General features: G+C 38.0%; 1 pseudogene; it reads right to left on the bottom strand.

Moving 5' to 3' along the window:
* Positions 1-8499: 8499 nt before the first annotated feature.
* LOC140521152 (POU domain, class 5, transcription factor 1 pseudogene) lies at positions 8500-9536 on the bottom strand (annotated as a pseudogene).
* Between the last annotated feature and the right edge of the window lie 807 nt (positions 9537-10343).

Genomic DNA, 10343 nt, shown 5'->3' on the forward strand with positions numbered 1-10343 from the left:
AATTAATTTAGGTAGCATTGTAATTTTTATTATATTGGCTCAGCCTACCCATGAGCAACTGATGTTTTTCCACTTACTTAGATCTGACTTTATTTGTGGGAAAAGTATCTTGTAGTTGTGTTCATATGGTCCCTGGATTTGTTTTGGCAAGTAAACTCCCAAATATTTTATAGTGTCTACCCTAGCTTTAAATGGAATTTCTCTTTCTATCTCTTGTTGTCGAGCTTTGTTACTAATATATAGAAATACAGAAGATTTGTGTGAGTTTATTTCATAACCTGCAATTTTGCCAAAGTTGTTGATTATTTCAAGTAGTTTTTTACTTGAATCTCTAGGATTCTCTAAGTATATCATCATATCATCTGCAAAGTTCTTCTTTGCCTATTCTAATTCCTTCAATTTCTTTTTCTTCTCTTATTGCTACAGCTAACATTTCCAGTACCAAATTGAATAATAGGGGTGATAATGAACATCCTTGTTTCACCCCTGATCTTATTGGAAATGCATCTAGCTTATCTCCATTGCATATAATGCTTGCTGAAGGTTTTAGGTAGATACTGCTTATTAATTTATGGAAAGTTCCATTTATTCCTATGAACGTTGTATTTTGCCAAAAGCTTTTTCTGCATCTATTGAGATAATCATGTGGTTTCTGTTAGGTTTGTTATTAATATGATCAATAACACAAATAGTTTTCCTAATATTGAACCAGCCCTGCATTCCTGGTATGAATCCTACCTGATCATAATGTATTATTCTTGTGATAAGTTGCTATATTCTTTTTGCTAAAATTGTATTTAAAATTTTTCCATCTATATTCATTAGAGAAATTGGCCTATAATTTTATTTCTCTGTTTTGACTCTTCCTGGTTTAGGTATCAAAACCATATTTGTATCATAAAAAGAATTTGGGAGGACTCCTCCAATTTCCTCAAATATTCTATATAGCATTGGAATTAGCTGTTCTTTAAATGTTTGATAGGATTCACTTGTATATCCATATGACTCTGGAGATTTTTTCCTAGGGAGTTTCATTGATGGCTTGTTCAATTTGTTTTTTTGAGATGGGGTTATTTAAGTATTCAACTTCCTGTTCTGCTAATCTGGGCAATTTATATTTTTTAAATATTTGTAGGCATAAATCTGGGCAAAGAAATTTCTAATTATTGTTTTAGTTTCCTCCTCATTGGAGGTGAATTCACCTTTTTCAGATTTGATATTGATAATTTGGTTTTCTTCTTTCTTTTTTTAAACCAAATTGACCAAAGATTTATCAATTTAATTGTTTTTTTTTCATAAAACCAATTCTTTGTTTTATTTATTAGTTCAATAGTTTTCTTAATTTCAATTTTATTAATCTCTCCTTTGGTTTTCAGTATTTCTAATTTGGTATTTATTGATAATTTCTTGAAAGATAATGTCCATGCTCTTTTTTTTGATCATGGATTTCTTATAGTCAGATAATTACTAAATTATCTCTCCTGGTTCTATTTTACTGATCAGTTGTTTCCCCAATAAGGTATTTTACATTTTCTTTTATTTTTTTCATTCTTTTGATTTTGTTTGACTGATTATTGATGTCTCATAGAGTCATTAGCTTCTACTTGCCCAATTCTAATTTTTTTCAACTTTTTTAAGTTAAGAAATTAACGTGAAAAAATCCTTTAAGTATATAAAGTTCAAGCTTCTCATATCATCTCAATAGCCTTCAGTTAGCTAGACCATTAACTGGTGTCATAAGAACTGGAATCTGTTCAATATAGATTTGGCATTCTTCAGAGTGCAAAATGCCAGTAACTAGGCAAATATATTAAAGTTAACACATGAATGATTTCTGAAGATTTAAATCTGGGTTGGCATGAAGAAATACTTGAATTCTTAACAAATTCTAAAACTTGTTTGGCAAGACCAACTTTAAATGCAAATGCAGGTCTTTTAATACTTAGTATGACAGAAAGAATGAGTCAAAGAATATAATTCATAAGAAGAAACACAGATGTTCAAATAAGGTTACATTTATTCATTACATACACATTTGTTAATTACTTGCTATTTTCAATGGCACTATATTATATAGGGAAGTATGAATGTCAGACACAGACTTTGTCCTCTTACAATCTAGTAGGTGTACTAAGGCAAACACCCAAATAAACATAATTCACATTATATTTATATATTATATATACATATTATATATACATTACATATTATATATACACACATGTATATATTATATATTACACATAATATATTACATATATGTGTATATATATATATATATTTTACACATAAGTGTATAAGCAGTTTAAGAAGTGTTTTGAGATGATGGGATGGAGGGTTGAAAGATACCATGAGATAATCTTATCTAGAGATTCTTAACCTGAGGTTCATGGACTGATAAGATTCAAATAAGTCTGTGAACTTGGATGAGGAATAAAGAAATACATTTTTTTTCCTCTGACATCTAATTGAAATTTAGCTTTTCCATCAATTATTTAAAAACATTCTGAGATAGGTACAGAGGTTTCACCAAACTGCCCAAGGGGGTCTATGACCTCAGAAAAGGTTGGTAACCTCTGGTCTAATCCAACCACCTCATTTTACTAGTGTAGAAAGTAAAGTCAAAAAGGTGAAAGTCAAGGTCATTCATGATTCTATGTAGGGTTCTTTACAGTGTTATTACTATGAAACTATATATAAATTACAATGCTTCCCATCTCAATCTCTTAAAGATGAACTACAGCATGTTGGTCTTTCCATGTGCATAGATATATTTGGAGAAAAGGATTTGGCCTGAAGTGTTTCTAAACTTGTGTCATAATGATTGAACCATCACAATAGTGTTCTTCTGGAAAATAGATAAATCTCTGAATTCTTCATGGTCAAAATAAGAGTCAAATAAGGTTAGACTATCACATCAACATTTTTTTTCATTATTTCTATTCATAGCATTGAAAGTGGCAAGCTTCCAGTGAAGTAATCTAACAGCAAGTCAACAGGAAGACAAAACTGACCTCAGGAATAAAGCTTTATTACTCCCATGGTGTTGTAACCTGACATCTATCATGCAACTGGCCTTTGCATCAATATCATGTGTAAACATCTGCACTAAATATCCAAAAAGACATAGATTTATAAAGCTGATTTGCCTTACAAAAAGAAAAACTATCTACCAGATCAAACAACAACAACAACAACAACAAATCAGGCAGGGAAAGCTGGAGAATTTCATTCCTTTGGCATTTCACAGGATAAAAGTCATATTTTAAAACAAAAACAAATGAACTAATCTGCCTAGTAGTCCAAGTCTCTGATTCTCCCATTTACCAGTATTTCTTCTAGTAAGTGTAGGTGTGGTTTAATATTAAAATGTTTTTCATGAATCCCACTATGTTTTTTCCATACTGATTGTCTGAGTAGGATTTATCTTTGCCTTGGAACCATAGCTATGCTATGACACTATTTAAAATTATTTGTGATTCTCACCCTCCAACGTCCAAAGTTGGTCCAGTGTCCTTATTCAAATAGCTTTATTTCATTTCTGTGTTGTGCTCCACATCGGACTTCTGTCTGCTACTAATCATTTTCACTAATTCAGGATCATTCCACAAGGTCTGAAGCTCTTTCTATGTGTCACTAAAGCATTTCTCTATCATTTTTTCTTCTTTGTGAGAGGCAACATGGCATAGTGGTTAGAGAACTAGCCTAGGAGCCAGGAAGAGCTGGGTTCAAATTCTATCTCTTACATATAATGGCTGTGTTGACCATCAGCAAGTCATTTAATCTCTTAACATTTTAGGCAACTTGAAGACTACAAATAATAGATAAATGCTGGTCTGTATCAGTGAAGGTAAAATCTTTGTCGAGGAGCTCCGTACATGAATGAAATCACAAGTCCAGCTCCTCTCTTTATTCCTTCTCTTCTTGGAGTTACCTCACAATTCAGACATTTGGATATTTTTATCATCATCCACTCTCTGCTGAGAGCCCATCCTCATAATAACCATTCTGTACTTTGAATATGCCCAATCTTATATGCACTGAGATGTTAACTAGTGACATTGTAGGCATTTCTTTTTAGGGAAAGAAACTGTGGTATGGTAGAAAGAGGACTGGATTTGGGATCAGAGAACCTAGGTTCAAATCTCATCTTGCTCCTGTGTGATCCTGGGCAAATCACTGAACCTTTATACCAGCTCCAGGTCCTCACCCATAAACTAAGGAGGTTGGACTAGATGTCACTTAACATCTTTTAAAACTCTGAAACCATGTTCCTATATGCCAAGAAAACCATGAAATGTGGTCACGATGAGTCAGACATAACTGAAAAACAACTGAACAATATTTTATGATCTCTCAGAGTTAATATCACAATGAATGTTATCAGACTAGCTGACTCCTCTGTCAGCTAAAATTTGGTCCTACCATGTTCAGGAGAAGTCATGGACCACACTGATGAAAAAGTTTAAGAAGCCATATGTGATAGACCAATGAAAAGATCAATTAATATTTAGACCTTTAGTATACCCAATTCTAATTTTTAAGGAGTTGTTTTCTTCAGTGGATTTTTTTTTTTCCATTTGGTCAATTTTATTTTTTAAGGAATTGTTTTCTAGTCAGTTTTTGTCCTTTGTTTTCAAAGCTGTTGATTCTTTCTTGCATAACTCTCATTTCTTTTCCCAAAATTTCTTCTATCTCTCTTATTTAATTTTTAAAATCCTTTTTGAGATCTTCAAAGAAGGCTCTTTGGACTTGAGATCAATTTATATTCTCCTTTGAGGTTTCACACATAGGCATTTTGACATTGTTGGCCTCTTCTGAGTTTGTGTGTTTTGATCTTCCCTGTTGCCATAGTAGCTTTCTATGGTCAGGGCTCTCATTTTTAGCCTATTTCATGACTTTTAAAGTTGAGCTCTGCTTTTGGGGCACAGGAGGTCCTGACCCAAGCTTCTTGTGCTGGAGGTCAGGCACCTGGTCATTGGCTTTTTGCTCCAGGCCCTCAGTTGCTTACAGTTGCCCACTCTGTTGGGGTGGCCTGACCTAGTCCTGCCCATTGTGCCATGGGTTCCAGGACTGGCAGTTTGCCCCATTGGGACTAGAGGCCTCACAGCTGGACTGTTGTGTCACTAGACTGCTGAACCAGGACTGAGGGGTCTCAGTTGCTGATCTGTGCTGTTGGCTTGCCTGGGCACTGTCTGTGCTGAGCTGTGCTCCCCTTTTGTCCAAGTGAGAGAGACTGTTCCTGAAGTCCTTATAAATTATCTTGAAGTAGAAAATTGTTTCACTCCATGTTTTTGTACGTTATGCCCCTCCAGAATCCATTTTGAGGCTTGATTTGACATCGTTTCTGAGGGAAAACTGGGGAGAGCTCAGGCAACTTCCTGGCTTTTCTCTGCCATCTTGGTTCCACTCCCTAGAAGATTTATTTTCAAGCACTTTTTGGCAAATTGTAGGAATTTAATAAATTCTCATTGACTCAAGGCAACTGAAAGAGGGGAAGATATTAAATAACTAGAAAAAATGAAAATAGAATTATAAAAAGTGAGGGGATTGAGAGGACATACATAGTGACTTTTAGACCCACTTTTAAATCTATATGAAGTGTAAGGATGGTCAGTGTCTAGAACAAAGTAAGAATTTTACAAACATCAATACACAAACATGTATACATATTAATATTTTATTAAAATATGAAAAGCACATTTTTTTCCCCTTTTAAGAAGGCAAGTGAAAGAAAAGCCTGATTCTAAGAATGAAGACGATTTCCAAGCATTGCTCCTGGAGCCCTCTTCTGGACTGAAGAATCAGCAGATGTTCTTGGTCTATAACGTATTCCAGAAAAGACAGGTCAACCAATTTGGACATTGCTGGAGTAGTCCAGATGAGAAGTGATGAGAACCTGAATGAGGGTGAAGCAGGGGATGGATTGAAGATATGTAACAGTATGAATAAACAAGATCTGCTACTGGATATCTTCCTCACTATGTTGGGGAAGAGAGAGTGAGAATCTAAGGATAACATTGGATTGCAAACCTAAGAACCTGGAAGGATGATAATACCATTGACAGAAATAGAAAAGGTCAGAAAAAGGGTAGGTTTAGGAGGAAATATGATGAGTTGATCTTTTGGACGTGTTGGGTTTGAGATACTGAAACCCATGGGAGCTAGCGAGGTGATCCAGAGAGTGTAAGAGAAAAAAAAGATAGCCCAAGACATGGGATGGAGATGATATAGTCCCTGCCAATGTCCTAACTTCTTCATGCATGTCTCACTGCTCACTAAAACAACAGGGGGTTGCTGAAACTCATAGTTCTCACAGAAACAGCAGGCATGGGAACCCAGACACTGCCTCTATTCAGCCATGACCCCCAGACCCATTCCCACAGAAACAGGTGTGTTTTTGTAGTCAATCACAGTCACATCATCCATCTAGCCCAAGACAGGACCACAATACCTAACTATCTATCTTGACCAGACAGGACCACAGTAGCTAGCCAATTGGAGGGCAGCATGGCCAGAATGTTTAACCAACAAACCCCTCCTCCATTACCTAATCCCTTAACAAACTCCTCCTGCCTTTTTAATATTAATCATATGCCTATATTCTATGTAAATTTATGTTATGTAATTGCATCTTTACCCTGTAAAAATCCACTCTGTTTCTCTGAACTTGCTGGTTCCTCTTGGAACTTAACCAGCTCCATGAGAGGTGTCAATCTCAATAAATGCTTGTACTTGGATTAGAGGTGATCTGACTGAATTCTTTGAGATGGTTCCACCACAGCACATCATGAAGCCTCAATAGTTTTTGATGTCCCAGAGTTTAAACCTCAGCAGGGGTACTCTCATAATTAGGGAGCATGATATAGATGAATAACCAGTGAAAGAGAATGAAGAGAAGCTAGAGAGCAGTGTCACAAAAAAATCTGTAGAGGATTCAATATCTAAGAGCAGAGGGTGGTCAACAGTATAAAATGTTAAAGACATGAGAAGAAGGATAAGGACTGAAAAAAAGCTATTGTATCTGGCAATTATGAGATCATCGGCTACTTTAGAGAGAACAGTTATATTTGAATATTGAAGGTGGAAGTCACATTGCAAAAGACTGAGAAATTAGTGAAAGAAGACAAAGTGGAGGCAGGTTTCTAGCAGTTTGATAGTGAAAGGCAGGAAATAGAATAAGAATTTAAAGGGATGTCAGTCAATTGAAGATGTTTTTTTCAGTTTCAAAGGACAGATCTTATGGAAAAGATCTGGGTATCATCTTACCAACCCACAAACTCAATATAAACCAATTATATGAAAGCAATAGGGAAAAAAAAGCTACCACAATCTTAGCTAACATTAACAGTGTCAGGCACCATGCTAGGCACTTTACAAATATGACCTCATTTGATCCTCACAGCAACCCTGGGAGTTACACCTATTTTATAGATGAAGAAACTGAGACAAACAAGAGGCTAAGTGACTTGCCCAAGGTCACATAGCTGTTAAGTCTGACACTAGATTTGAAGTCAGGTCTTCTTGAATTCAGACCTTATGCTACATTAATAAGTAGATAATTGGAAAGAGAGAGATGTGTTTTGCTGTTCTTCATTCTTGTTGTTTAGTCATGTCCAACTCTGACCCCATTTGTGGTTTTTCTGGCAGAGATATTAGAGTAGTTCTCCATTCCTTCTCCAGCTCATTTTTCAGCTGAACAAATTAAAACAAACAGGAATAGGTGACTTGCCAGAAGTCACACAGCTAGTAAGTGACTGAGGCAAGATTTGATACTTCTTAGCTCCAGGCCCTGCACTCTATCCACTGCACCACGTAGCAGCTTTGTCCTGGTAACATCAAATTGAGTATATAATGTTCAGTTTGTGGTACTCCATTGTATATGGACCAAGAGGATGAAGTACCTGAAGATTATATTATATGGCACAGTCAACTTAAAGTATATAGTGTTGAGACTCAGGAGTCAGACATCCAGAGCAAGCATTTAATTTTTCTTGCCTCAGCTACCTCTCTGTAATATGGAATAACAGCCACAATTACTTTGCAAGGTTGTTTGTGAGCATCAAATAAGCTAACGAATCAAAAAGTTCTTTTCAGACCTTAAAGTGCTACATAAATGCTAACTATTACATAACGAATGGCTGAAACAACTAGCAATATTTAATTTGAAGGAGACATAGGGGAGACCCAAGACAGGTCCTTAAATATTTGAAGGGCTTTCATTCGATTAGATTTGCATTTTAGATTGCTTTCTTTAAGAGCTGGGAGATGAAAGAGATGTGAAACTAACAAAAAGCAAACTTCCCAAATTCCCTCCCACCCATTTCCCTCAAAAAAATCTGTTTATCAGTCTCTGAAATATTGATCCCATCATTCCTGTTCCTATACACCCCTAGGATACAGAGAGCTTAATCGTGCAACTCCCAGACCTTAAAAAAATGTGTTGGGTTCCTCATGTCTAATCTCTCACCTTCTCTGCCCAAGGATGGGCTAACCCCTTCAGCTTGAATGCATGGTAAAGCCCGGAGGGATAACAGGGAGAGAGGAAAATGCATCCCCCATGTGAAAGCAGCTGGGGAATAGAGAGTGGTGAAATGATGACCACCATAATTGGGATGACTGAATGGGGGACCTAGAGCTACAGGAAAGGCATAGGTCCGTCAGGGAAGGAACCAGCTGCCTCAAAATCTTCTCGGGGTGAGTTGCTGTTGCTGCGTTTGCCCTTCTGACGCCGGTTACAGGAACCAAACCCGCACAACATCTTTCTCAACACCCAGCTCCTCTGCAATATTGCTGATTTGCTGAAGTGCGCGCTTGGGGCACTGGAGAGACGTGGTTTCCAAGTTTCCCCAAGCTCCGCTGTTGATGATTGCACGCCTCCTCCTTCTGGCTTGTTGGACCGTCTCGGTCTTGCACAGCTCCTGAAGGTGGTCGTTATCATCTGCAGCTTCTAGTTACTTCTGTAGCAGCGGTCGGAGCTTACACACGTTCTTGAAGCTGAGCTGTCGTGCCTCAAAGCGACAGATGGCTAAATCCAGTCTGGCTAAAATCCTTGCCAAAGAGAGCCCCCAAGGTGATGCTCACATCAGCCTGGGTATAACCCAGGGTAATCCTCTTCCTCTTTAGCTCCTTGGCAAACTGCTCCATTTCCTCTGGGGAAGGGGTGTCCTGTAGCTGCTCATCTCCTTTCTCCACTGGCTCAATCTTGGTGACACTGCTGTGGCACGGGGCTCTGGGGAGCTGCCCTAGGAAGGGCTCTCTACCCTGGGTCCTGCTTCGCCGTCGGGGCCTGCGATCTCCTGAGCAGGCTGAGCCATCACTACCACATTGGGCTGAGTTTCACAGTAGACACCTCCTCCCCACATATCGTACAACGGGTGGTACTAGGCCATTCCCCACATGTCGGGTCCCGGCCCTGTTCCAGCCCTAGCGAGTGGGCCTTGAAAGCCGTGCTAATTCCACGTAGGCTCTGAACCTCCGGCCCCGCCACCGCCCGGGGAAGGTGAGAAATATCCAGGAGCCAGGTGTCGGGCCATGGGGAAGCAGGACTCCCCGACCCCGGGGTTTTAAGGACTGAGAGCAAAGCGGACAATCCCACCCCTCCCTCCACAATTCCACCCACAAATTGAGGATTTTTTTTTTTTAAGAATGGGGAAGGATTTAGAAGTTAAAAGGAAGGAATTAGTAGAAGGTGAGAGACTGAAGATTAAAGAAGAAAAGATTGATTAGGGGGGGAAATTTTCTGGAGAAAGTAGGAGGGCATGAGGGTACATGTGGAACTGTTGACCTTAGAGAGAATGGCCAGAGACCAGAGTAAAGCAGAAATTAAGATTGCTAATCAGGTATGCTATGCCTGTCGATACCAACCTCTATTTTCCTACAGAATAAAATTGCCAAGTTAGAAGGGGCTCCTGAAGTCAACTAGAAGTTGTAGAAGTACCATTTCACTTGTAGAAGTACCATTACAAAATACTGTAAGGATGGTTATTCAGCTTTCACTTGACCTCATATGATGGGGAAACTCACTTCCTCCTGATGTAGCCCTTTCCAGAATGACTTTACCTCTGCAACTTTTACACTTTTCTCCTAGAACGACTTTCTGGGACCACAGAGAAATATTATGCTTTCAACATGACTATTCTTTAAATACTTATGGATTTATAGGATCATCCTCTTTCAAAGTGATTTTATGTTTCAAAGATGATTTTAGTGGTTACTTAATCCTAATCTTGTTTTAGTGAAGAAAATGGGGTCTGAAGATGTTCAGTCCTTTGCAAAGGAACACAAAGGTGTAAAGTAAGCAAAGCTGAGTTTGAATCAAGGTTTTCTCATTCAAAATCCAG

This window comes from Notamacropus eugenii, chromosome 1 (genome assembly GCF_028372415.1).
Source record: "Notamacropus eugenii isolate mMacEug1 chromosome 1, mMacEug1.pri_v2, whole genome shotgun sequence".
Lineage (NCBI taxonomy): Eukaryota > Metazoa > Chordata > Mammalia > Diprotodontia > Macropodidae > Notamacropus > Notamacropus eugenii.